The following is a 5,433-nucleotide window of genomic DNA, read 5'->3' on the forward strand; positions in this document are numbered from 1 at the left end:
TTCAAAATAAATGAACTTTGAGGCTGAATTTCTCCAAAATGATACAGTAAATATGCTTGATACTGAGTGAGTGAACAGTCTGGATGGTCCTGAGGACAACTGTAGCAGCCTCTCTCAGAAATTATGGAAAAAAGGGATTTTACAGAAGGGTAAATATTGAACATAATGCTTTTTTCAATTCTAAATAATGAACTTTAAGGCTGAATTTCTCCAAAATGATACAGTAAATAGGCTTGATACTGAATGAGTGTACAGGCAGGATGGTCCTGAGGACAACTGTACCAGCCTGTCTCAGAAATTATGGAATAAAGGGATTTTACAGAAGGGTAAGTATTGAACATAATGCTTTTTTCAATTCTAAATAATGAACTTTAAGGCTGAATTTCTCCAAAATGATACAGTAAATATGCTTGATACTGAGTGAGTGTACAGTCAGGATGGTCCTGAGGACAACTGTAGCAGCCTGTCTCAGAAATTATGGAATAAAGGGATTTTACAGAAGGGTAAGTATTGAACATAATGCTTTTTTCAACAAAAAAAAAGGAACTTTGCCTTTTTCAATTCAAAATAAATGAACTTTGAGGCTGAATTTCTCCAAAATGATACAGTAAATATGCTTGATACTGAGTGAGTGAACAGTCTGGATGGTCCTGAGGACAACTGTAGCAGCCTCTCTCAGAAATTATGGAAAAAAGGGATTTTACAGAAGGGTAAATATTGAACATAATGCTTTTTTCAATTCTAAATAATGAACTTTAAGGCTGAATTTCTCCAAAATGATACAGTAAATATGCTTGATACTGAGTGAGTGTACAGTCAGGATAGTCCTGAGGACAACTGGAGCAGCCTGTCTCAGAAATTATGGAATAAAGGGATTTTACAGAAGGGTAAGTATTGAACATAATGCTTTTTTCAACAAAAAAAAAGGAACTTTGCCTTTTTCAATTCAAAATAAATGAACTTTGAGGCTGAATTTCTCCAAAATGATACAGTAAATATGCTTGATACTGAGTGAGTGAACAGTCTGGATGGTCCTGAGGACAACTGTAGCAGCCTCTCTCAGAAATTATGGAAAAAAGGGATTTTACAGAAGGGTAAATATTGAACATAATGCTTTTTTCAATTCTAAATAATGAACTTTAAGGCTGAATTTCTCCAAAATGATACAGTAAATATGCTTGATACTGAGTGAGTGTACAGTCAGGATAGTCCTGAGGACAACTGTAGCAGCCTGTCTCAGAAATTATGGAATAAAGGGATTTTACAGAAGGGTAAGTATTGAACATAATGCTTTTTTCAACAAAAAAAAAAGGAACTTTGCCTTTTTCAATTCAAAATAAATGAACTTTGAGGCTGCCTTTTTCAATTCAAAATAATCAGAATCAGAATCAGAATCAGAATTATTTTATTTGCCAAGTATATTTGCACAAACAGGAAATTGCCTTGGTGTCATTGGTGCACTTTAACTTAAAACAACAATATAAAAACAACAATATATAACTAAATAGAATAAAATAGAATACAAATATATACATACAGTAATGAACTTTGAGGCTGAATTTCTACAGAAGGATACAGTAAATATGCTTGATACTGAGTGAGTGTACAGTTTGGATGGTCCTGAGCACAACTGTATCAGCCTTTGTCAGAAATTATGGAATAAAGGGATTTTACAGAAGGGTAAATATTGAACATAATGCTTTTTTCAACAAAAAAAGGAACTTTGCCTTTTTCACTTCAAAATAATAAACGTTGAGGCTGAATTGCTCCAGAATGATACAGTAAATATGCTTGATACTGAGTAAGTGAACAGTCAGGATGGTCCTGAGGACACCTGTATCAGCCTTTGTCAGAAATTATGGAATAAAGGGATTTTACAGAAGGGTAAATATTGAACATAATGCTTATTTCAACAAAAAAAAAGGAACTATGCCTTTTTCACTTCAAAATATTAAACTTTGAGGCTGAATTGCTCCAGAATGATACAGTACATATGCTTGATACTGAGTAAGTGAACAGTCTGGATGGTCCTGAGGACACCTGTATCAGCCTTTGTCAGAAATTATGGAATAAAGGGATTTTACGGAAGGGTACATTTTGCACATAATGCTTTTTTCAATTCAAAATAATGAACTTTAAGGCTGAATTTCTCCAAAATGATACAGTAAATATGCTTGATACTGAATGAGTGTACAGCCTGGATGGTCCTGAGCACAACTGTGTCAGCCTTTGTCAGAAATTATGGAATAAAGGGATTTTACAGTAGCATAAAAGATTGGCTCGCTCCGTATCATGGACTACCGTACACTCTGTAATACGGGCGCACTTGAAATCAGGAAAAGACGAACGTCTGCTCACTTGACCACGAAAAGACGAACGTCTGCTCACTTGACCGCAGTGTCCCTGCGTGGTGTCATTCAGTGATCGTGAATGTTATTCACGTTATATAATATTAATATTTGAGGCTAGATTACACCTCTAATGCGAAGGATCCTGCATGAGACAGTTCATACCGAGAGCTACAATTGCTATGTTCTGTTTTTTAATCAAGGAGGATCCAAGTGAAGCGACAGGAGTTTCATTAACGTCAATAACTTGGACCGAACATTTTGTTTTGCTTAATGAAGAGCAGGAAGGGCAGCCTGGAGAGAAAGAGAAGCCGGGTTGAGCCAACTACCATCATCCACGTACCACGAGGAAGATGAGGGAGAGAAATGATCCTACCATTAAAGAGGTACTTTTAAGTTACATACCAGAAACACCATTTTATATAATGTGCCAAATATACATTTTTATTAAATCCCCAAAGTACGCTTGCTGAAATACAAGTTAATATCACAATGAAAGAAATTTGATCAATCATGCTTCCCTGCTGTGATTGTTTAACTGGGAAAACAACTTTTTCCGCAGGAACGCAAGTCAATTTAAGGAATACGTGTGCAAAGTTTTCCTCTGTTATGAATAATGATGACCCCCATCAAACATAATGTTAGCAATATTTACACCTTTTAATTTGTACTGTTTATTTCTGTCTACATGTGTGAATTTGCCTTCATTAGTTTCAGAAAAGAGCGATGATGTATCGGTCAGTGCGCGGCAGCCCGAGACTCCGCAAACTAGTCTGTAAGCAAAGTAGACAAAGGCATCGAGGTTGCGGCCTGCCATCATTGTTATTTTTCTTAAGGGACTGAATATGTTTCATGTAGAAATATTAGCATTTCCCTTATATCTACCAAAACTGCTTGTTTCACAGACTGCAGCTTTGTTTTGATCCGATGTGGTGTGCAAATACAACCGTATCTGCAATGGGTTGTGGGGCATTAACATTTGTAACTCTAATTTTGTTTTGACAGACTGTGAAAAGAGCGTTGAGAACATCACCACTCTACAGGAAGACACAGTCCAGTAATGGGTGTCAGAAGTTCAGTAGTGAACGACAGGTACTGTGGAAAAATGTGTCATTGTTGTACAATGTCCTTTGACTCTGTTTACACAAGGTTAACACAAAAAGGTTTGATTGTAAACTGATATTGGTATGAATTCATGTTATTCTCCTCTTCACAAGAAACAAACAATCCAAATTACCTGCAGAACCCATTTATTAAAAAAAAACTACACTAGAATTACCGCACTGCGTTGTATGACTCCGCTAACCAATGCAGTGTCCGTCTACATATTTCTACATATTTTGTCTCATATAAATGACACTAATCTCTTGACAACTGAAACATTAAGATGAGGTCAGTGTGGCCTTGACCTTTTGACTTTAAGACAAATACACAGTTAGACAATCCGAAAACATGCAGTTATTAGTGTAGTAGATTGGATTTTATTGGTGTTACATTGGACATCTTGTATGGGTACACCAAAAAATATATTTGGTTTCACATTCTAGATGGCAACAAGCAGAGACATCAACTCAGGAAAAATATTTCTGTAGAAAATAAAGCCCTGTATGTGTGTATGTATACGCACTATTGAGATGTTTTGTTTTTTATCATATATTCTCAGGAAGGACTGATGCATTTACTGAGACGGGACGTGAGGACCTACTCTGCGTGCTCAGAGTTTAAGCCCAGCAGGCTGCAGCGGGCCTGACATATTCCGGAACAGTAGCACAGTCTTTGGATGACTCCTCTGAAGATGAAAACATGGCGAGGTACTTCTCCACTGATGAAGAATTGTGAGGGCTGTGATTAGCTACACTCTCTTGCTACAAGGCTACTCTTGCTACTCCCTGGCAGCCTTAGGAAGGCATTAGCTTGCTGTTGGGTAGCTGTTAGCTTCAGCATTTTTTGTTTTTAGCGGCCTGTCTGACGTTTATGTTTAAAAAAAAAAATCAGAGGGAACCATCTTCATAATTTAACGTCCTTCCGTTCTTCTCAAGAGAAGCAGTACAGGTGTGCCTCAGCTCCACGGTCCCTCCTGCAGCGTCCGCTCCTGAGGCTAACCTCATGTCGCCATCACACCAAGCAGCAGACCTGGATTGACAGACCTTTCTCCAGAGCTGCCCCCTCCCTCTGAAACCCCCCTCTCCAAAAAACTATTTGTGGCGTTTTTATAAGTATTATTTGCATGAGAATTGTTGATCATAACATTTCCAGCAGATGCCTTAATGTAATGTTTGTGCACAATAAATGACATTGATCATAACATATTGGTATTTCCTTGCACCTCTACACTGTTATTGGCAGATAAGATGCTGACTACATTAAAGCAGTGAATGCTCTGCTTTAAGCAACATAAACACACAATGATCCATCGATCTGAAGTAGAATGGGCCCATTACATTCTTTAGAGAATGCCTCAGTTATTGAAGTCAGAAAATAACTCTTTATCTGAGGTTCCAGTCATTTATAGTCACAGCAAAGCACACATGTCTGGTTGTCTAGGGACACCCATATCATATTGTTTAAGATGTGTAACATCAAGTTTGTGTATCAGTGCAAAATACACTAAAATTAGGTGACCCAGATGTCTCACAATGCAATCCGATAAGGTCATTTCCATGTGCTCAAGAGAAACCTAATGTGACGATAGTTGATTTCTGATAGAAAACCCCTGCCTCATTCATTGTAGTATTAATGTGTTTGAATAAGTCAGGCTGCGGGTTATCAGCTACTGATTTGAGTCAAACATCTATTGCTATCCTCTGTGTTCATTTCTTTAATGTTAAGAATGCTCTGCTTAAAGCAGAGCATTCACTGCTTTAATGTAATCAGCATCTTATCTGCCAATAACATAGTGTAGAGGTGCAAGGAAATACCAATATGTTATGATCAATGTCATTTATTGTCAATGTTATGTTATGATCAACAATTCTCATGCAAATAAGACTTTAAAAACGCCACAAATAGTGTTTTGGAGAGGGGGGTTTCAGAGGGAGGGGGCAGCTCTGGAGAAAGGTCTGTCAATCCAGGTCTGCTGCTTGGT

The 5,433-nt window shown here is 37.5% G+C and overlaps 1 long non-coding RNA gene across 1 annotated transcript; it reads left to right on the forward strand.

The window, feature by feature from the left end:
- The first annotated feature begins 2,487 nt into the window (after positions 1-2,487).
- Positions 2,488-4,626, forward strand: LOC133965904 (uncharacterized). Its single transcript, XR_009923901.1, has 3 exons — positions 2,488-2,734; positions 3,354-3,440; positions 4,012-4,626. It is a non-coding gene; the product is annotated as an uncharacterized LOC133965904 (long non-coding RNA).
- The last annotated feature ends 807 nt before the right edge of the window (positions 4,627-5,433 follow it).

The sequence above is a fragment of the Platichthys flesus genome, chromosome 12, assembly GCF_949316205.1.
Source record: "Platichthys flesus chromosome 12, fPlaFle2.1, whole genome shotgun sequence".
Classification (NCBI taxonomy): Eukaryota; Metazoa; Chordata; class Actinopteri; order Pleuronectiformes; family Pleuronectidae; genus Platichthys; species Platichthys flesus.